The sequence below is a fragment of the Chrysemys picta genome, chromosome 3 (assembly GCF_011386835.1).
Source record: "Chrysemys picta bellii isolate R12L10 chromosome 3, ASM1138683v2, whole genome shotgun sequence".
Taxonomy (NCBI): domain Eukaryota; kingdom Metazoa; phylum Chordata; order Testudines; family Emydidae; genus Chrysemys; species Chrysemys picta.
In genome coordinates, this window is record NC_088793.1 from 171,814,051 (window position 1) to 171,837,798 (window position 23,748).

Below are 23,748 nucleotides of genomic sequence, written 5' to 3' on the forward strand. Positions count from 1 at the left end.
TGGATGAGGTAGAGAATTTTAGGAAAGTGAATCCTATTCACTATGGAATTCCAAACAGCCTTTCCGCACCTCTGATACTTTCACCTAATGAAACGACTATCAAAAAAAGCACAGAAAATACATTTCAGAATTTAATAATAATAATTGAATAGGTTTCAGAGTGGTAGCTGTGTTAGTCTATGTCAGCAAAAACAACGAGGAGTCCTTGTGGCACCTTAGAGACTAACAAATTTATTGGGCATAAGCTTTCGTGGGCTAAAACTCACTTCATCAGATGCATGGAGTGGAAAAAACAGAGGTAGGTACCTGCATGACCCCACAGTATACCAACATTTTTATGACTGACTTAGAACAACGCTTCTTCTGCTCTCGTCCTCTAACACCTCTACTCTACTTGCACTACACTGATGACATCTTCATCATCTGGACCCATGGGAAGGAGGCCCTTGAGGAATTCCACCAGGATTTCAACAATTTCCACCCCACCATCAACCTCAGCCTGGACCAGTCTACACAAGAGATCCACTTCCTACACAGTACAGTGCAAATAAGTGATGGTCTCATAAACACCACCCTATACCAGAAACCTACTGACCGCTATACTTACCTACATGTCTCCAGCTTTCATCCAGACCATATCACACGATCCATTGTCTACAGCCAAGCTCTAAGATACAACCGCATTTGCTCCAATCCCTCAGACAGAGACAAACACCTACTGGATCTCTATCAAGCATTCTTAAAACTACAATACCCACCCAGTGAAGTGAAGAAAAATATTGACAGAGCCAGAAGGGTACCCAGAAGTCATCTACTACAGGACAGGCCCAACAAAGAAAGTAACAGAACACCACTAGCCGTCACCTACAGCCCCCAACTAAAACCTCTCCAGTGCATCATCAAGGATCTACAACCTATTCTGAAGGATGATCCCTCACTCTCACAGACCTTGGGAGACAGGCTAGTCCTCGCTTACAGACAGCCTCCCAACCTGAAGCAAATACTCACCAACAACTACACACCACACAACAAAAATACTAACCCAGGAACCAATCCCTGCAACAGACCCCATTGCCAACTCTGTCCGCATATCTATTCAAGGGACACCATAATAGGACCTACCCACATCAGCCACACCATCAGGGGCTCGTTCACCTGCACATCTACCAATGTGATAAATGCCATCATGTACCAGCAATGCTCCTCTGCCATGTACATTGGCCAGACCAGACAGTCTCTACACAAAAGAATAAATGGACACAAATCAGACATCAAGAATTATAACATTCAAAAACCAGTAGGAGAACACTTAAATCTCCCTGGACACTCAATAACAGACTTCAAAAACAGACTTCAACGAGAAACTGCAGAACTGGAATTTGCAAACTGGACACCATCAAATTAGGCCTGAATAAAGTCTGGGAGTGGATGGGTCACTACAAAAACTAATTTCCCCCTGCTGATACTCATACCTTCTTGTCAACTGTTTGAAATGAGCCACCTTGATTACATTGGCCTCATTAGTATTCACCTCTTCTTGTCAGCTGTTGAGAATAGCCCACTTTCACCTTAATTGAATTGGCTCATTAGCAAGGACCCCCCACTTGGTAAGGCAACTCCCATTTTTTCATGTGCTGTGTATTTATACCTGCCTCTCTATTTTCCACTCCATGCATCTGATGAAGTAGGTTTTAGCCCACGAAAGCTTATGCCCAAATAAATTTGTTAGTCTCTAAGGCACCACAAAGACTCCTCATTGTAATAATTGAATAGTAGTTGTAAAAAAACCCCACAGTATCAAAACAACATGGAAAAGCTTTTATAACACTTGTGAGCTGGGTCTGCATTTCATCATTGTTATAAGTGAATAAATGTCTGAAAGGACAGGACAGCATTTATTAGATGAGCACAATATCACCTCTCCTCAAACGCCAACATCAGAAGGGAAGCTTACTCTCAACATGCACAGTATGAGAAAGTTACTGACATTGCAGAATAAACTGAACACACTTGAGGACATTGGCAGGCTTTTGTCAATTACACGAAGTCTCCAACAGCTACTCAAATGGCTAGTTACTGAGTGCTGAACCTCAAAAGATTCAGAGAGACTGTTCAGTTTGGATACGCATCCAAAAGTTCTACTGCTTAATCAAAACCTATCCAAGCCTCTTTGGTCTGGAAATAAGGCTGGAAATGTTGCAAGATCTTATGATATTTCCAGTGCTCACTTCTTGCTGCCAGCATAAGGATACCGTGAGAACCGTCTCTCACAATATTGTATGTTGGTACTGAGGCTTCTACTCTTGGCTGAAACAAAAATCAGTTAACCAAACTTTTTGAACCTCAGAAGAGGACTGGGTTTGGTTCAAAGCCCATCCCTAATAATTACATGGGGAAGATAAACCATAAACCCTTATGCAATGAGTTATGTATACAATTAGTTTCTTGCAAGACTATAAAGCCACTTCCCCCTTTTTTTTTGTGGGATTTAAATCCAATACAGTTTCATTTCAAAACCCAGCTTGGATGGAAATTTCGTTCACTCATAAATGTAGTTGCGACTAACTCTACCACTACAAAACTGGTTTATGGAGTAAGTGTATAATTGTTTCTGCTTTCTCCACCTCCCCACTACACATGCACCTTTTTGTGTGATATAATCATATTTTTGTCTACGATGTGTATATTTTTTAAATTAAAACTTTAGTAAAGAGAGATACTTTCGAGAAGTCTTTGGCATGCATTAGGAAAGCAAAGACCATGTGCTCTGACAACTGACTTACTTTGGTAGGAAAAAGAATGAGAAGAAAGAAAGATTAAAAACTGGCAGAAGAAAAACAACTAAAAAGAAATACAGCTCCAGATTCTGATATCAGTGACACAGATGGCTGTTTTGTCTTTTGAAAGCTCAGATGAAGTGTTAGGGCATGAAATCTTTTAGACTCAGCTCCTGTGACGCCTCATGATTGGACTCAAGCATTTCAAGTGATTGGAACTTAATGAATGAACTGTGAACTGAAGTGTTGCTCTCAGATGTATGTGACAGCTGGCTGCAGTAACTCAAACAGTTGCTAAAGGCTTGATGATGGCCAGTGATGTTTGTCTGTGTTCTGAACACATGAATGCATGTTTGTAATTCAAAAAGTGTTGATTCCTGCACTGACTAAAAATAGGAGGAAACAAATCACTGAGGCTAACTGATTTATACATAAAGGTATGCAGTGTTGTTGTAGCCTTGTCAGTCCCAGGATATTAGAGAGACAAGGTGGGTGAGGTAATACTGTATCTTCTTGGCCCAACTTCTGTTGGTGAGACAGACAAGCTTTTGAGCTACACAGAGCTCTTCTTCAGGTCTGGGAAAGGTACTAAGTATGTCACAGCTAAATACAAGATTGAACTAATTAGCATAAGTAGTTAGCATATATTCTAAGGACCCTTCTAGGTGAAATGGGGCATTAACACCCCTTTAATGATAGGCCAAAAAAGGGGGTTATGGCAGTCTAGCTATAGGATAGGGAATTTGAAGCCAATGCAAAATTAACTGGTAGTGGAGGCTCTACCGAGCCAATCAAAATACCCAAATATCTAATAAACCACAAAACCATTTGTGCAAGAGACAGTGTAATAAAAATACTTGAATGCTAATATCTAATCTGTATTAAATTGATTCACCTAAATTTGGGTGATTGCTGATTATGCACTATATGTATCTTTATGACTTTATCCAAACTAATCAGAACAAATAGAGTGCATTCTAGTTTAAATAGAATTAATGGGTAAAATCCTCACCCCCACCCTGGCCCCTTTATGCCAGGTAAAAGAGCCAAAGCAATGTAAAGGTGTCCAAAAATCTCCTGTTCTGACCAGGGAGGATTTTCCCTTGGTGCAGGTGCTGGAAAGACCATTTTAAGGCTAACTTCTAAGGACCCCTCACAAGCTCTGGTGTAGTAGCCCAAGGACAGTATGGGGAAGCCCAGGGAGGCTACTGTGACTTAGACAGACACCCTTCCCCCTTCCCCTCTCCCAGAGGCTGCCTAACTTAGGCCAGGGATATCTCCAGCCCACTCAGGAGGCTACAGAGATGGGTTTAAAGTTGCCTCAACTCCACTTCACCTGAACATCAAGTTGTGTGTTGCGCTTCTTAGAGGTGCTGCACAGAATCAGGGCCGGATATACACCTTATGCACCCTAGGAACAGCATATTTAACTCCCCCTCCCTCTCTCTCCCCCCGACCCCCCGCTGACCTTTGTGTTTTCCATAAAATATGAAACTTTTTTATCCCACTTTTTACTTTTAGGTGCTGCTAGAATGCCAGCCTCCCAGGCATGTGCCTTCTGTGCCTAATTGGAAATCCGGCCCTGCACAGAATCATATCCAATATCTGTGGAAAAAGTCAATGGAAAGATTCTCCTTGATCTCCACTGACATTGGATTGAGACGCTAGTATCCTGAATGATGAAATCAGAACTCTTGCATTGAAAGAAATATCCTAGGCATTTGAATTTCCAGCACCTACCACAAGGTCTGTCCCACTTTGCTTTTCCCCCTTGTCTTCCCCCAGCACTGTGCAACTCACATAAGTAAGGGCAGCCTTTATTTTCAAATACTGTCACTCCTAAGAAAGTGTTGCACTAGCTAGTATAGACAGCATGCAAAATGTGGCCCGTGTGTATGAATTTGCCATCCTTCCTGTCTGTTTCAATGTCATAGGCAATCTAAAACTATGGAAAAGACCTTGCCCAGACATTATCACAGTAAAAGACATTTATGGGCATATCAAAATGACATAAAATAAAACTATTATTTCTGTCTGAAGTACACTTTCCCCTCTGGGAAAGCACATCAAAGCACAAAGGTGTCATTTCCTTCAATAACAAAGGAAGGGCTGGCCCAAGATATTTGGCTGCTTCTGGTCAAAACTAATATATATAATATATATATTATATATATATAAATATGTTAATCAGCTCTGAATCTTGGTAGAATTTCATGGTGAAAATCTTCTTTTTTAATCTCTGAGAAAGGGAACAGAGCTCAGAAATGCAAGTAAAGAATATGATATGGGTAAGATTATTCCCTAGCTAATGTACATGACTAATCACAGAATCAGCAGCAACAAAAGAAACAAATGACTAAGTTTCCTAACTTGGTCTCTATGGTATGGGCCAATCCTGCTCGTGTGAGAAGCTGGTGAGAGAGCCATTTGGTACCTAGGAGGGATTGGCAGCTTGATTCCCAGTAATAATTGTTGTATTTATTTAAATACATTGTGGGGTGGGAGGTTGCATTTTTCTTGGGAAAAAAATCAATACTTACACTTCAGGACTTCATCCCATCTCTGTAAGAGAGAGCCAAAGCAAAGCACCAGATACAACAGTCCTTAGACTTTGGGGAAGTTCAGAAATGGATCAGAATCCAGACCTGAACAGCCTGGCTCATTCCCATGTTCTTGAAACCTTCTATCACTGACTCTAAATAAAATCAAAATGGACTCTGGTACATTAGCCGTTATGGCAGAATAGAGCTCATAATTACTCATCTGAGTAGTTCCATAGAAGTCAATGAGGTCACTCACATGAGTAATAACTACTTATGTGAAGAAGGATGGCAGAATCCTGTGTCTTGTAAGTAAGTAAATCTCTTTAAAACCATGTGACATATGTCAGACTGAGTATTTTGAGCTGTATTTCCATATTGTTTCATCCATGAGATGCTTACAAATGAGTCTTGTGCATGCAAGTTCACTATACAATACTGATACACAAATTAATTTTGATTGAGCTGTTTTTATCTCACTCATATAGTTGTACTGATTTTTTTTTTAAATTCTAACCAACATATTGTGAGAGAGAGAAAGGAAATATGAGGTTCAGAGGTTCAGGTCAAATAACCCTTCCCTCACATTTGAATGCTTGAACCATTTTAGACCTCAGGACAGTTACTCAGCTTATGTCAATGTTCCATTGTTGGCAATGGAGCTACCCCAAACATAGGCAGAGTTGGGGGGGGAGGGGCAAGGCAGGGTGTTGCATTGGGGCAGGCAGCCTGAGTGTGCAATGCAATGAGTTCTGTAGCGGGGACAGGAGATGTGCTGCTCCCAATTTGTGCCCTGCAAGTCTAACACCAGCCCTGGAGACCCCATTAAAATGGGGTTGCGAACCACTTTGGGGTCTGACCCACAGTCTGAGAACCGCTGGTCGAACCAATAGAAGGCTGAGGGGAGATGTGATTACTCTGTAATGACCCAACCACTCCCAGTCTTTATTCAGGCCTAATTTGATGGTGTCCAGTTTGCAAATTAATTCCAGTTCTGCAGTTTCATATTGGAGTCTGGTTTTGAAGGTTTTTTTGTTGAAGAATTGCCACTTTTAGGTCTGGTCACTCAATAACAGAGGTATTTTCTACTCCATGCATCTGATGAAGTGGGTTCTAGCCCACGAAAGCTTATTCCCAAATACATTTATTAGTCTATAAGGTGCCACAAGGACTCCTCGTTGTCAGAACAAGGACTCTTTCTCATGCTGTTTATGTACAGTGCATAGCACAAAGGGTCCCTGATCTCAGGTGGGGTCTCAGGTGCTATTCTAATACAAATAATAATAATAATTACATAACACCATATTTTTCCTTCTAATCCTGAATATAATGAAGGAAGGTATGACAATAACCCCAACTATACATCAACAATGTATTGTTATCATTTATTGTGTTAGTACTGAGGGGCTCTCTTCAGGAATCAGGAGCTCATGCTAGGCTTTGTACAAGCATAACAAAAAGATTGTCCCCAATACAAAGATTAGTTTTTTTTCTCCAGTTTATCTAGGTCACCCACTTGGTATCATTTCTATTAGTGAACACATTCCCAACACTGAAGAGATTCCAATGCCTAGGGATTCTTTAATTATTAAAATATTGTTTCTTAACATTAAATTTAAACTAAATCAGCCCCATTCGCGAACTGGCCTGTTTAAAATTCCTAATTGTAGTAGTTTCCAGTGTTCCAGTTTGAAACAATGTGTTGATCAACAACATATTTCAGAATCCAGGAAGTTGCTTTTTCCAGCCAAAAAAAGAAGACAATGACCATGACCAGATTGTTTATATTCTATTGCCTAATGATTTTTCTCTCAGAGGAAGGTTTTCTCTGTAAGAAAGAATTTCCCCCTGCACAGCTGATGTCTAAGAGAGACTGTGTCCTGATGACAAGATTCAGAAAGGTCGTTTAAATTATACTGGTAAGGTTGTCTCAAAAATGATTGCTATTAAATATGTTCTAAACTTAATATTCCCCGTAAGACTGACTGCCTCCTAAATGACATTTTGACACATTATTTTAGATGTAAGTGTGCATGTGTTGAATTTTAAGGCCTCCCTGTTAACTTTCAAAAAGCCTCATGAACTGAAATGAGTCAGGTTTATCTTGCCAAGCCTCTGGTACCTTTATGGTTTGAGGGTCTGAGGAGTTAGGGATTTTGATCTTGGAAATGTAATAGGTACTGCAGAACCAGCAATGCTTAGGGCCAGATTTTTAAGCATTCAGCACCCAGCAGCTCCTTTGGGCCTGATTTTCGCAGAGAGAGCAATGTGTTGGCATACTTACCTCTTTTAAAAATCTGGCTAGAAGTGCCATAAAGGAGCTGTTGGATGCTTAGCATTTTGTAAATCGCCTTAGTTAGTTGCCTAATTGTGAACAGCGCTCTTTTGAAAATCTGGCTCTGATTGTGGGTGCTTTTGAGGTGATGCCTCAGTGCAATGGCTAAGCTCCTGGGCTCACATAGCCTAGAAGGGCTGCCAATCTGTTCCTGGGTCCAGGAATCTGAAAACCCTTTCGTCTCTCCCAAGTCCATCAGGAGGTTAGTAGGGGAACCCGAGCCTGCCCACTCCACTGGATTCCAGCTCAGGGCCCTTGAGATAGATAAGTAGGATCAAGGTTTTTTTACTTTGACTGCGCCCCAAGCTTCTTCCTATCTGCCCCTGGATCTCTGCAGGCTCTCCAGCCTATTGGTCAGTCTGTTCCCTCCTGGGCTGTTGTTGTGAAGCTGTTAAGTAATTTGCTGGCAGGAGCTCCTTTCTCCAACCTGCTCACAACTGCAACCCCTCCCCTCTGCTTCCCAGCCCTTTTATCCTCCTAGCTGCTGTGAGGCTTACAATCAGCAGTGGCTCGAAGTACCTGTATTAACCCTTTGGTACCTGGGCCAGTGTACATACACCCCATGACAGTGCTGAGCACTTGAGAATCTGGCTGATTGTGACACTAGTGACCTTTATTTTTTTTTTCTTTTCTTTTCAAAAAAAGCTCATCTTCCAGAATGCTGATCTCTTTTGACAATCTGGCCATTTTCCAAAAGAAGGTCTGAGCTCTTTTGAGAAACTCGGCATTACTGTATGTATTTACTTTTGTGGCTCTGAAGCTGTGGAATGTCCTGTCTCCTGCCTGGCTTTTTAGAGGGAGCATGCCCTGTAATGCAACTAATTTCCCCTTGTGGGGAAAGGTGGAGAGCAAGAGGTAGGTGCGCATAGATCTCAACAGAGCAGGGAGACAGAACAAAATGCTGGGTGTTTGGTGACAGCAAAATAGTCAATTCTGTAGCAACAATGCTGAATTTTGTAATATCTTGAAAAAAAGGCTAAATTCCATGGCCATGCAATCACAGAATCCATGGGTCCCTGTGAGATGACTGTGGCAATGCACACCTCTCGGAGTAAGTGTTTCAGGCTCTTTGCAGACTCAGACAGGCATCAGTTTACATTTTCAAGGTTGTCTCTGCAACCATAAGGTAAGGTTAGAAAAATAATTTTTATTTAAATGAAAGTGGAGGTTCTCAATCATGATTCTGTGTCAAGGGGTGAATTCTGCACCAAATTTATACCAGGGGAATCACAGACTACACAAGGAGCTGAGGATATCTTACTTACTTTGCAGAGGTGTTGTGTGGATCTATTAATGTTTGTAAAGCACTTTGTGCATAAGAACTATTATATGATGTAAAATAGTAATCCTATTTTCATCAAGTTGTAAACTGAGTACTTTTCCTGGTGTTGAAGGAAGATATCATGTAGGAGAGAGATATGGGCTATATATGGAGGTAATAATGTGGTCTTTAAGTAATAGAGAAATCACTACCCTGATGAAAGAGTTAAGAATAGCTTGTTTGTCCAGAATTTATTTGGGCATCACAGCACTAAGAATCCAACCCAGATATTTTCTATCTTGATTACTAGTTAGGAATGCAAGTAGCAACTACCAGCAACAATCTTACCACAAGTCTTACTAACCTGTTTTTTGAGGTACCACCTGTCAGGGTGAAAGTATTGTTCTGTGTCTGTGCTCAATTCAGTCATTGGCTTGTTAATTGAGACTTACGACAAAGGTGCCAATTGTGGTAGTGGTATGGATTCCTGTCCATTGGGAATTGGATTGAGACCACCAATTCATTTCATGCAGACAGCTGACCAACCATGAGTTAGTAATGACTTTCCGTTAGTGGTGACCTAAGCTGTATTTGAACTAGTGACCTTAATGTGAAAGGCTCTGTATCCCATTTCTAATCTTCCGAGGATTTCATTTCTAACTTTTATTTTGTAATAAACTCTGTTCAACCACAGGTTTCCTCCTTAGTGGATGTTAAGGCAACAACCTGTTCTTCTTCACCTAGAATATTCTGATACCTCTCTCACAGTACTAAGTGATATACCACATACAACCTTTCTCATCATTTCATTCTGAAAGGATCTGAATATATTTTAATTAAAAAAAAACCTATAGAATCTCAGTGTTCTAATCAACTTGTGTTCAGGAGAGCAAAGAGAAGGTTTTATAAGCTGTATTTTTAGTACCCCCAGATAAAACAGTAGGCCCAATAGCACAAGCAAAAATTCTGTGATCCTTACTTCAGCAATAGCTAAATTCCTGTGCAAATCAATGAGCTCTTTACGTAAGCAAAAAAATTCAGAATTGGCCTAAAGTGTTTTGACACTTGTGCTGGTGCTAACAGAAAGTTACCATGTAACAAAAGCAAATAAAAGAAACAAAACATTCAACATTTCAGAAAATGTTTGTTTTTGGTTCAGTCTGAGGAACAAGCAAAGATTTGAGTCATTTTATCATATCTGGTTAGTCCATTCGATTAGATGGGCCAAATTATCTAAATTAATATTTAGAAACCCACACTGGCCTGTTTATCTAGAATCACATTTAAAAGCCCATATTGTCCAACCTTTTTTAGATTTATTCATGTATTTATTAAAATTGTCAATTTTTTATCAAACCCTCCTCCGATTTGTTGATTACTGAAAAGGAATAAAACACATTATTAAAACAAAAGCATTAACATTTCCAATTTATATGAGCATCTTCAAACTAAAAAGATCCTGCAAGAAGAGTGAGCATCTCCAGTTATAAACAAAACTTGTTATTCTTATGGTTGTTACAAAATATTTAAATCAGTACTTTTTTTTTTTTAAGCAAGGCAAAATATTTTAGGAGTAAAAATTTAATACTTTTTGTGGAGATTTAGCCATACAATTCCAACAAATGTTAATGAGAACAGGGCAATTAAATCCTATTAATTGCAATAAAAATGTACTCTTAAACTCCATATTTTCTATTTGCGTTTGGTTGACAAGAATTTAGGAAAAGATTAAACAAAACAGTTTGTTATGAAACCCAGCTGCTTTGATGGATGGGTGATGTGTCCAGATCTAAAAATCCGAGGGGAAAAAACCCATACCAACATAAAATTACATTAAAACAGACTTAAATAAAAAAGTGATCTTTGCTTAAATAGGGGAAACAGTCTGCAAAATAGTGAGTTTAAATCAAGAAAATTGCACTACTCCCTTTCTTCTCTGAAGCCAGTGCTTTGTTAAAAATATTTATGTAGCCAGACATAGTCCTACTTTTGTATAAATTATAACACAAACATTCAGATTCCCAAAGAGTTCCAGTACTCTCGTCCTCTGTTAGTGCTATTTCTCCATCTCTTTGATCAAAATGACCAGCCTTCAGTATATGGTCAAATACTTAACATATTTTGTATAGTTCATTCAGGAAAATACATGACTTTAATTACAACTCCATGAGTCCCTTGTGGTTTAAAGGAAGAAATAATCATAAGCTTTACCTGAGCTCCTGCTGACAGGCAGCTGAAGGAAAGTCGGATGTAAAATAAATACTTACAATTGTACTGTAAATGTACTATTATTAACATCAGTTGTGGAAAACTGTTGCCCGAGTTCAAAGATTGTAAATGAGCCTGGCAGTGAGACGTATGGCCCAAAGATTTGTTCTGAAGTCACTGTTATTATGCACCACAGCTCCCTTTTCCAATATAAAGGGCAAACATTTTCCCTAGACACCAAAATGTCTAGTTTGTGTTTTGTGTTGTGCTTCTGAAAACATTTTCCTACCCTATTGCTGCAATTTTGCCTTAATTCAATGTCTACTATACCCATCATATTAGAGCTGGTTGATTTTTTTTTTAATTACAAATTTTTTTTTTTAAATGACCTATTCTCAAAATAAAAATATTTTGCAGAAAATTTTTATTTTTTTTAAAGAAAATTTCCATCTTTTTGGCAGAAAAATCTCAAGCTGAAATTTTTGACCAAAAACGTATTTCCCCAGTTTTCATTTCTTTCCAAAATTTTCATAAAAAGTTTACCATTTTCTGACCAGCTCTATTGTGAAAGTTTCTGTTTATTTTAGGTCAAAAAGTGATGTCATGTTCTCAGCCAACAGAACAACTCCAGCTGTAACATTAGCTGTATATAATAACAAAATCTCTTTTTTATTCATAACATTCTTGGGTACATCTCCTATGACACCTGACAACATCTGAAAAATGTTCCTATTTTAGCTTACATTTTACTTTATTATTTTCACAATTTTTGTTTTCAAGAGTCTGGCTAGAACACATTGAAAGGTGAAGAAACATGCCCCATATTCTGCCCTATCTGATGAAAACATTTTCTAGATAGTTTTCCATTTCTAGATGTTAGCCTGAATTATCCTGTGCCAAAGCTTCTGTATTTTAGTTCATAGTATTGTGATAGCTAATTGCTAGCTGGTTAATAGTTAGAAACCCAGTCCTCCTGTTCTTCTTTTTCCAGTAAATGGTAGAACTCATGGGGTTCTTTCTCAGCTAATTGAGCTCATTAATAGTAAGAAAGCAATAACTATAGCAGAAACAACAATTGACCAGAAGTCATTTGCACAAAAGGAGCTTAGGTCAGGCAGCTATGTGGTTTAAAGAATTAATAATAGGACACAGAGTCTAGACCAGGGGTTCTCTAACTTCATTGCACTGTAACCACCTTCTGGCAACAAAAATTACTACACAACCCCAGGATGGGGGACCAAAGCCTGAGCCCGAGTCCCTCCGCCTCAGGTGGGGGGGAGGAGGGAGTCGAAGCCCAAGGGCTTCAGCCGCAGGTGGCGATGGGGGTCTGTAACCTGAGCATTGCCACCCAGGGATGAAGCCCTCAGGCTTCGGCTTTGACCCAAGGCAGTGGGGCTTGGGATTTGGCCCTGGGAGGTGGGACTCAGGCTTCGGCTTCATTTCCAGGCCCCAGCAAGTCTAATGCCAGCCTTGGAGACCCCATTAAAACTGAGTTGCGACCCACTTTGGAGTCCTGGCCCACAGTTTGAGAACTGCTGGCCTAGACCAAATCCAGCCCAGATCAGAAGAGACTGAGTATTGTACCATCTTCTAACATTCAGACAATTATGGGTGTAGTGAGGCACAGTGGCCTCCCACTCTCACCTGATGGTGGGCAGAGCCAGGCAAGCCTTGCCCCTTGCACCTGAAGCTGAGAGGCAGGACAGGAAGTGTAAGAGGTGAGGCCTCTAGCTCAGTGGGATGAGAGTCAGGGAAGGACTCAGATGCCTTTGCCTTGCTGCTGGCTCCTGGACCAGGGACCAATCCCTTCCCCTGGAGGAGAACCCCAAGGTAGGGGAGCTGCTGAGGCTGCCATCAGCCAAGTATCTTGCGTAGCTGCCAAAACTGCCTGCAGACAAGTGCCCTAAGTAGCTGCTGGGACTGCCGCCAGATGAGTACCTTCAGGAACTGCTTGGACTGCCAGTTGCTGAGTACCCAGAGACAGGGCCGGCTTTAGGCACTGCGGGGCCCGATTCAAAAGAGCTGCCGCCGAAGTCCCGCCCCTGTCTACGGCGGCAGCTCTTTTGAAAAGAGCTGCCGCCGTAGACAGGGGCGGGACTTCGGCGGCAGCTCAATTGGCTGCCGGTGCCTTCGGCGGAGGGTCCTTAGGGACGTTGCGGGGCCCGAATCAGGTGAATCGCCTTAAAGCCGGCCCTGCCCAGAGGAGACTGAGGACCCCCGAGCAATGGAGCCCTACAAACAGGTAGGGGTAGGAAGTAACCCAGAGAAACCAGACATTAGTCTGGTTGTGTGACCAGAAAATGATTCAGTCTGTTTTGGTGACTTCCCTGCTGACCTAGTGGTGGAACCATCCTCAACTGTTAGGGCCCTGGGCTGGGACCTGGTGGAGTAGGGTAGACCCGGGTCCCCTACCCCTGATCCCCCCCCGCCTTTGTGGGCTGGTGTCCTACTCACTTGAGGCCAGCAGGCCTACTCACATAGGCTAAAGACAGCCTATTGCTCTGCTCCGCCCATAGGCTGTGTTTGCTGTTCGCTCCAGCCCGAAGACTATATCAAAAGATTGCTCATTGCCTTGCCTCCCCCCCGCTCCCCTGCGGGTTAGGGCAATAGACTGTGTGCTGCTTTGCTCTGACCAGAGGATCAGAGTCCTAGCTTGCTAATTGACTCTATTACTGTGTGAGGTAGTGAAGCAGAGTGGCCTCACTCCGAGCCTGATGGGGAGGAACGGTCAAAGAACCACTACAATGGGTATGTATGTAAGAACTTCTCAAGTGTGTGAAATCATGTCATTGTCTATTGGCTGGCCTACCCAGAGGACATAAGCCTAAATGCTTCAGTAGTTACAGATTTTCCTTTAGCTCAAGTGATAAAGGCTTGGGGGATATTGGCAATAGAAGATTTGGGGTCAGATCCACAAGCTGAGTTACAGCCCCTGTGTGCCACACTAGCCTAGTTGCACCACTTTCATATGGCGGCTTAATTAATATATTAATGGCGAGCACAATTTTGCGCTGAATATTATTACAAATTTTGGATAGTGCCACGAGTGTGAGATTGGTGCTGTAACTGTCTGTGTACCGTATTGATATAACACAGGGGTTGGCGACCTTTCAGATGTGGTGTTCCGAGTTTTCATTTATTCTCTCTAATTTAAGGTTTTGCGTGCCGGTAATACATTTTAACATTTTCAAAAGGTCTCTTTCTATAAGTCTATAATATATAACTAAACTATTGTTGTATGTAAAGTAAATAAGGTTTTTAAAATTTTTAAGAAGCTTCATTTAAAATTAAATTAAAATGCAGACTCCCCCGGACTGATTGCCAGGACCCGGGCAGTGTGAGTGCCACTGAAAATCAGTTCACGTGCCGCCTTCGGCACATGTGCCATAGGTTGCTTACCCCTGATATAACATGTAGTCTTACCTAAAGTATAAGTCCCACAATTAATTAGAGGTGAGTGAATTAAGAAAGAATTATTCACCAATATTTTATTAAGAACACTTCCATAGTCAAAGTTATTCGCAGCTAATTCACACAGCTCTATATTAGTTACTCAGATAATGAAAAAAATGTTAATTGAATGATTTCTAAAAAGATAATAAAATGATATGTCTAGAATAAGTGTCAGTCTGCTCACCAAAATGTCAGTGTTTTGAAACATTGCCAGATCTGCAATTTATTTTTATTTGAAATATGATCAGTGTGCTACAGCATTTACTGTAAACTAGAAAATGGAACTGGATACGCTCCCAGGTCTCAAAGCATTGAAAAAGAGTGCCAGTAGAGTACAGGTCCTTTTGATACAGCAAGCCTGCCTTTATGTGGGTGAATCAGAGAGACTAACTGAATAAATAAAATCACTGCATTCAGAATCCAGTTTGCAGATGATGCAACAATCTTCATGTTAGATGATCATTTAGAAAGAAAATATTTAAGTTGCTTGTGTTTGAAATACCTGCTTTTATAGTTCAACTGGATTTGTAACTGAGCTGACTTTGTCATGGAAAATTTAGTTCTGCCTATCAGTAGGGTCAGACATGGTACCTACAGTTTAGACATGATCTTTCATCTACCCTTTCAGAATTAGGGGAATGACTTCCATTGAAGTCAATGGCAAAACTCCCATTGACTTCAGCATTCCAGGATTGGGTCCAATATTAGATCACTCCTCACCCTTCTCCTATAAACTGCTGAATAGGTGCAGATGATTTCTTAAATACTAATTTAAAATAAACCGAAATACTTACTATTTGATCTTATAAATGGTAACAGAACATTGATGATTAAAAGCTAAATTAAGTGTTTGTATAACTCCTCTCTTTATATGCTCTGATAACTTTGTTCCACTATATTTTCACCACATATATGGTGATAGTAAATAACTATTGACAATTATTTTATACAGTATAATTCAGAAAATATTTTTTTGCCATAAGTTTAATATGAATCCCTTATATGGATTTACCATGTGCCATTTAGCTCCTAACTTACGGCTCATACCCACATCTATTTTGCTATGAAGTTAAATAGGAAATATTTTAATGTGCTCATAGATTCTTGGAATATCTAATTACATAGCAAAAAAGGGGTGGAGGGGAACTCATTACAAATAAATATTTGAAGCAGTGAAGGACTTATTCTTCAGGCACTACTGGTCTTATAAAGTATTTTTGGCAAGACATTCTCTTTGAGGGAGTCCAGTACTAAATACATAGAAGTTCAGAAAACCAGGTATGTAACTTTTCCTCTGGCCGTGATATTTCTCAGAGATCTGCAGCTCCATTGGTCTGCTGATCCTGTGACCATGGGAAGATGGTGGGAAAAGAAAACACACTCACCAAACAGCAACTTTTCACACAGACATTTATTTCTCATGCCAGTTCAGGATAGTGAGAATTTTGTCACTGATGGTAGACCTTGCTTTGGACATTGTATCTTTTCTCTAGCATTACATGAAACTTAAAGCTGTTCTGTACAGGCCTCTGTCTAGAGAAAAACTTTTCACAATGTTGACAATAGTTGTCTCTTCCTATTATAATGGCCCCTTAGACAGTTGAAACTGAAATTGATTTCCCTTAGCAAATCTCTCTACTCTTCGACTGCACGCTCACATTGGTTTGTTATTGCACTATAGGGTTGTTCTTCAATGCTGAGCTTATAATACTGAATATTATTTTATTTAGTTTATGAAGACTATTGTGTAAATTCTTTTGGGGAAAATCCTCCCACATAAATAAAGAGTTTGCGTATTTTGCATATAGAAAGGAAAAGTAGGTCATATTTGAGGGGTTGCCTGTCTTAATAGTGTCCCTTTAAGCAAAACAATAGCACCAGTTCTAATAGGCAGTTTTCTTAAAAGGTTTCACTATGTGAAATGAAGCACTTTCTACAGAAGGATCCTTGCGATGTTCCAGCCTTCTTTCTTGGTCTTTCTGTCTTACTCCCTCTCCTATATGTAACCATTGTTGCATCTGACAAACCGGCATGATAGGTGAAGAGAAACTGTAGTATCTGCTAAATATCTGGTGCATCATCTACTGGGGAGTTGCTTTATCATCTTGTAGGAGAACTGACTCCATGATATTCAGTAAGAGATTTTTTTCCTTTCTAGTTCATCCCTGCTATATTTTTTTCCCAACTCTACTATAATCCAAAATTGCTCACAGGGTTTAGCATAATCGTGTGCTATAATCAGAACCCTATGTACTCTATAATTCTATGGTCACAAAATCTGGTGCAGAATCCACCCCACTCCATCAGTGTGAATGGGCTGCACTGAGGACAGGAGTGGCTACTGCATAATCTCTCAGTTGCGGGAAAGGACAGAAAATGTCTGGCCACGCTATTCTACACAAGTGTAACAGTCCCTGGAAGATCCTTACAAGCTGTCTCATCTAGAGTGATTTAAGAATATTCTAAATTGTGCCAGGGGCTAAGGTCCAAATTAGAGTGATGCAAAGGTGAATTAAAGCCACTTTCCCATCTCCCCACCCTGGTCCTGCACTTAGACAGTCTGTCCTATTATCTTTAAGGCGTTACTCTACATTTACACCAGAGCAGCTGAAATTAGAATTTGGCCCTTTATCTTTGCAAACTATATTCTGTGCTTTCTTTTATACACTGTATTCCCAGGTCTGATCCAAAATCACCGCATCAGAAAAAGAAGTCTATTTTATGTTGCTGAACTGAAACCCTTTAGATTCTCCAGGATATTTTTCTTTAAAAAAAACATTGCATGCCAAAGAATCTGAGATTCATATACTGCAGGATATGGTCTCATCACACCCTCCGCCTACTCATTTGGAAGTGTCTCATGATTTTCCTACATCATTTGACACATCTGTAGTTGTTTAATTGTTCTAGCCTTTTAGACTACATTGTGAAACAATTGCTTACTGGACTCTTTTTTTTGTTTTGTTTTATTTTATTTTTTTTAATTATAAATATAGCTTTCCCATGCACAGCACCTCCTCCACAGCAACGCAGACCTTGGAAACTTGCATGTTATCCAAAAATATGATTTTCTAAACAGGACGTTTAGATCTGCATTGAAGAAGGCAGATAGAATAGTCTGTGTATATGAAAAATGTTTCTGTATATCTAAACAAGACACTTTGGGAATGGGAGTGCATTGTATTTCTGGATGACTTTCTTTTTTATTCAGCTATAGTCATTTATCTCAGTTTTGGCTCTAATTCAGGAAAGCACTTAACTACATGCTTAAGTCCACCTCTATCCAGGAAAGCACTTAAGCACATGCTTAAACTTATGCATCTACATAAGCAACCATTGCTGTACAGGGATACTTTCTTGAACTGGGGTCTTAGTCTTCATGAGGTGATCAGCATTTTAAGCCACCCAAAAAGAAAAGTTACCGAAGTGCACTTATTTCTGTTCACTGGTATTGTGTCATTCAGTACACAGCACTTCACTCACACATTGCCAAATGCTTCAAATTCCGCTTTTCCCAGCCTTACTCCTCAGTAGTGAGGAGAACTCCCCACTTCTCAGACAGAGACACCAAACATCTGTCAGATCTCTAAATCCCCATCTGTGACTCAAGGTCATAGGACCAGCGAATCAATGCATTATGGTGCTAAACTACAACTCTAAGATCCCGTAATGGATGTATTTAGTTGCAAATGTTTAGAAATGATCACAAAAGAATGTTAAACAATCTTCGTTGAAACAGGGGCTTCTGCAGATACAGGCAGTGAAAGCAATCAGAGTGACTCTGAGAGACTGATGAAAGAGCTCCTACACACTGTATCACAAGAGGTCTGTAAGAACATTATTTGTTTTTTGAGAGGGGAAACATATGAGAGTCAAACTAAAACTAACTGATCCATAGACAAATCTAGATCACCAGAGTCTGTTTGGCTGGAACTTGTTTGTAAAGCAGTGTGGACTGTGGCATAGGTAGGGAAACCTGAAAGTGAAATAACTAATGGAGAAGGAGGAAAGGATAAGTTTAAGCCCTTCACTGGTATTTTCCACTTCCCACTTCGTGTGGTGAATGAACACAGCAGTTTTGCTTGGAGTGTCAAAGTTGCTGGCAATGTTGATGCTTTGGAAAGGCCACGCCAGGCCTGACTCTACTGGCGTAAATCAGGAGTATCTCTAGTGAAATATATTTGTATGTAACTAGTGTTCCAGACAGTAGAATCAGGCACGCAGTGCCTGGTACTTCAAGCAGAACTGGTTGTATAGTTTCCTCAATTTACCAGGCAGAACCCAAATAATGAACAAGCTTCTACCAAAACAAATGTCTTCTTTAAAACAGACGTAAAGTGAATTGTGTTGTCGTTTAGGATGACAGATGGACATCTATTCTACTCTGTTCATGTTCTTATACCATATTCATTGTCATCATATCTAAGTACCTGGAGACGTTGGTCCTCTATTTATCCATAGAACAGGTACAGCGCCAGGAGCCGTCATACAGCCCGCCCTGCAATCCCAATAGTGTGTGTCTGTTCTACTCTGGAGAAATCACTTGTAGGGGTGAGACTAGTTCAGTTTCCATTTCCATCCAACCCTTGGCTGCAGCACACTGAGGCCAGCAGTTCATGCCACATGGGCCATCACATAGCCATTGGGTAATAACAGCTTTTGATCATTACTGAATTAGGCTACATTTGATCCAGCAGAAAGCTTCATATCCCATGAAAAATCCTCTGTTGGTATTCGATTTCCAAATGTGTCTTTTAACATGTCCACATAAGCTGAAAGACTGTATGAGCAACTTTATCCATTTTATTATAAAAGAGAGAAATTTTTAATTCACTAAACTTCTAAATAATTAAAGTTTGTGGATGGAACTGAACAGTCACAGGAAAGTAAATACCATACAGTGGCTTTAAAAACACTTCCCAATGAGCCATCAGTTTAGTAGCATTTAATTACACAGTCACTTAATCACAACATAAGTGACTTTCTTTATACCTACTGTTATACCCTGTACATTATAAACTATGCCTGAGTGTTTTCAGAGCATAACCTAATTTCAAGCGTCAGGCTCCAAAGGGAGACTATCGTGTAGAGCACAGAACTTATTTTACTTCCTGTTTCAACTAGCTTTCCAACAGAAATGTGATAGAGACACTCTGATGATCAATTTGGTTATTATATTCAAGAAACAGACCTCTCTGCAGATTTGCTGAAAGCTCTCAACCCCATTTGGTTTGACTAGTAAAACAATGTATGTTACAGAAGAAGAGCAAAATTAAATAGGCAAAATGCAAATGAATATAGATGATTCAATCTTATGGCCATTTCCTGGCTGCAAGACTATAGAAAGAAGCACCATTCTCATTTAAATGGAAAAGTTCTGAGAGGACTATACAAAAGCCACTGGAGAAAAATGTACAGGTTGGATGTACTCAATATTAAATGCTTTTAGAATACATGGAGTCTAGTGCTCTACTGCAATAGCAATGGAATTGCTTGGGTAGTGTCTAAAGGATTAACAAAACACAATGACACACCTGCTGGAAGTGGTGTGGAGGGACCAGGGTGCAGCAAGAGTGTCCAGGAATAATGATGATTCTGCCAGCACTTCTCCTGGAGGCTGCCAGGCAATGCACATCATCCTTAGAGGGTACACTGCTCTCCTTCCCCATCCAGCCAACTCTTCGAGCCAACAGGGAGGGAAGAGCCTTGGCCTCACTCTGTCCCCTTCCAGTTATCCAGAAAGGCATGAGCTCCCAGTCACATTGTGGCTATCTATCTTGTTTAGGTCAGTGGCTCTCAACCTTTCACATCCCTTTCAGGAGTCTGTGTCTTGTGTACCCCCAAGTTTCACCTCACATAAACTACTTGCTTACAAAATCAGACATAAAAATACAAAAGTTTCACAGAACACGATTACTGAAAAATTGTTTACTTTCTGTTTTAACCATATTATTATAAAATAAATTAATTGGAATATAAATATTGTACTTACATTTCAGTGTATAGTATATAGAGCAGTATAAACAAGTCATTGTATGAAATTTTAGTTTTAGGGCTGTCAAGCGATTAAAAAAATTAATTGTGATTAATCACAGGATTAAAAAAATAATCATGAATAATTGCGCGATTAATTGCACAATTAATTGCACTGTTAAACAATAATAGAATACCATGTATTTAAATATTTTTGATGTTTTCTACATTTTTCAAATATATTGATTTCAATTACAACACAGACACAAAGTGTACAGTGCTCGCTTTATTTTTATTTTTGATTACAAGTATTTTCACTGTAAAAAAACAAAAGAAATAGTATTTTCAATTCCCTCATTACAAGTACTGTGCAATCTCTTTATCATGAAAGTTGAACTTACAAATGTAGAATTATGTAGAAAAATAACTGCATAGAAAAACAAAACAATGTAAAACGTTAGAGCCTACAAGTCCATTCAGTTCTACTTCTTGTTCAGCCAATCGCTCAGACAAAGAAGTGTGTTCACATTAGTGACTTCTTTGCATTTTGTCTACAGTGAAAGTGTTCTTAAAATGAACAACATGTGCTGGGTCATCATCCAAGATTGCTATAACATGAAATATATGGCAGAATATGGGTAAAACAGAGCAGGAGACATACAATTCTCCCCCAAGGAATTGAGTCACAAATTTAATTAACACATTATGTTTTTAACAAGCGTCATCAGCATGGAAGCATGTCCTCTGCAATGGTGTCCGAAGCACGAAGGGGCATACAAATGTTTAGCATATCTGGCACATAAATACCTTGCAAGGCCGGCTTCAAAAATGCCATGTGAATGCCTCTTCTCACTTTCAGGTGACATAAATAAGGGGGCAGCATTATCTCCTGTAAATGTAAACAAACTTGTTTGTCTTAGTGTTTGGCTGAACAAGAAGTGGACTTATATGCTCTAAAGTTTTACATTGTTTTGTCTTTGAGTGCAGTTATGTAACAAAAAAATCTACATTTGTAAATTTCACTTTCATGATAGAGATTGAACTACAGTACATGTATGAGGTGAATTGAAAAATACTATTTCTTTTGTCATTTTTACAGTGCAAACATTTCTAATAAAAAATAACAAAGTGAGCACTGTACACTTTGTATTGTGTGGAATTTAAATCAATATATCTGAAACTGTAGAAAACATCCAAAAATATTTAATACATTTCAATTGGTATTCTATTGTTTAACAGTGAGATTAAAACTAGGCATAGAATCATAGAACTGGAAGGGACCTCGAGAGGTCATCTAGTCCAGTCCCCTGCACTCAAAGCAGGACTAAGTATTATCTAGAAAATATATAGAGAAGAGTTAATGTACCCACTGGAAGACTTCTACGTACCCCCAGGGCTACATGTACCCTTAGTTGAGAACCACTGATTTAGGTGTATGAGGCTGGGAAGCATCCTTTCTTGTCTTGTACACTCACAATGGAACCAGTCTCCATATGATACAGAGGTCTCAGTTGCTACTGCAGAACTGCTTTTGGATCAGTTATGTGTTTGTAAATTCAAGTCTACTCCTGCTCCTCCCTCTATTTCTTTACTAGACAGGTCTTATAAGGAATGGTGTGCTCTCTTGCACGCTCTCTCTCTCTCTCTCTCTCCATTTGGCTAGGTGTTTTTTTGAAAACGATAAAAATAGAGACACTAGCCCATTATTTCCATCATGTTGAACCTCCAATAGAACACTTCTAACACACTTTATGTGAGCTGTGAAGGGGCATTTCACTTCTATTGAAGGTGACACAAATTGGGATTTAGTGATTTCACATCTGCTAGTCATTAAGGTTACAAATTTAAAAAAACAGTTGGTCAGTTTGCCAAGAACAGCCTTCAGCTATTGAAAGTCTTAGGTGTGCCAAAGAAGGGTCCACATCCAGTTTACCTCTTCAAGCACACAAAGCCAAATATTCTTTTCCTGGTTTTCGAGTCTTCAAAGTACCACTTTCTTGGATCGTGGGGAAATGCCATGAGAATGAGTGGCTTTGAGGGTTTCCTGTTTGAAATACTACAAAAACATTATTCTTTCAGCATTTTGCTGAGATGCAAGACCAAAGGCCTCAGGGAGATTCCTAGATATAGGAGACTAATGCTTCTCTCACTCCACCCACTTGCCTTCTGTGCTTCAGCACACTCAGTCCTGCCCTGGTTGGTCTAGAAAATTGCTGAACAATTCTAAAATGATTAAATTAGTGGTAAACCACAAAGGTTTACCAGTTTCCACAGACTGAAGATGATTACTCAAGTGCCTACAATAGTATCTTTGTAAGTCAAAGTTATTTGTGTCCCCCTTTAAATTGTAGTCTTCATGTCATATTATGTTGTGTTGTATTGCATCATCAGTAACATAATGGGACCAACCATGCAAGGTGCTGAGCTTCATTAGGTCACTCAAGTCAGTGAGAGTTGAGGGTATTCAGCACCTCATAGGATTAGGCTCCACAACGCAGATTTGAATGATAAAACCAATACATGATTAAATTTAAAGCAGGACACTGGTGTTTCCTGGGCTGATAGCTATTATGAGATAGCAGCTGCTTCCCCAGAAATGTCTAGCAAGCTAAAATAATGTCAGGATTAATTGGAAAACTGGTATTTATGGAAAGTGGGTAGCTGCCAATGGGTTGAAAAAAGCAAATAGTGTGAAGTAAGTTGGCATACCTAATTTTATCCTGTGCAAGTAACTACATTTCTTTACACAGTGGCTGCTTTATTAAAATAATAGGATACTGGAGAGTGCATAGGTGCACAACAGCCAAAATTTATTAGTCAAGCCCATTTCTACTTGATTCTTGAGTATTTCATTGAAAGAAAAAGCTACATAATGCACTTCTACCCCCTCAAATCTCCTTAGTGGATAGCTTTCTATTACTTCTCTCACTTTCCATTTTTTACTGCTTGTCTTTCATAGAGCTATTTACAGGGATGGTACTCAACAACTGGAGGACCATTCTACCCTGTGGTCTGATGTGACATTAAGATTATCTGTTGTTTGTAAGGATGGGGTGGGGGAGAACACTGTAAATAAATTGCACAAGGTGTTTGACTAGAAAAAGTCATCCATGCGGTATGTAGCCAGAAAAGAGACAGGAATGGGATGATGTTCTTTCACATTGGGGCACAGAGAAAATTTAAAATCCTTTCCTATGCCTG

General features: G+C 39.7%; 2 long non-coding RNA genes across 3 annotated transcripts in view; one reads left to right on the forward strand and one right to left on the reverse strand.

Annotated features, from left to right (window-relative positions):
• LOC101946217 (uncharacterized) overlaps window positions 1–11,345 on the reverse strand; it is a 37,456-nt gene extending 26,111 nt beyond the window's left edge. The window contains exon 1 of the long non-coding RNA XR_006175620.2: window positions 11,181–11,345. This is a non-coding gene — a long non-coding RNA (uncharacterized LOC101946217). The remainder of the gene's footprint in view (window positions 1–11,180) is intronic.
• LOC135982521 (uncharacterized) overlaps window positions 1–23,748 on the forward strand; it is an 81,340-nt gene that overhangs the window by 8,710 nt on the left and 48,882 nt on the right. Inside the window, exon 1 of one of the 2 annotated variants that reach the window (XR_010599919.1) lies at window positions 7,130–7,236. The exons of the other annotated variant lie outside the window; for it this stretch is intronic. This is a non-coding gene — a long non-coding RNA (uncharacterized LOC135982521). Of the gene's footprint in view, window positions 1–7,129; window positions 7,237–23,748 lie in introns of those variants that run through there. 2 annotated transcript variants of the gene reach the window in all.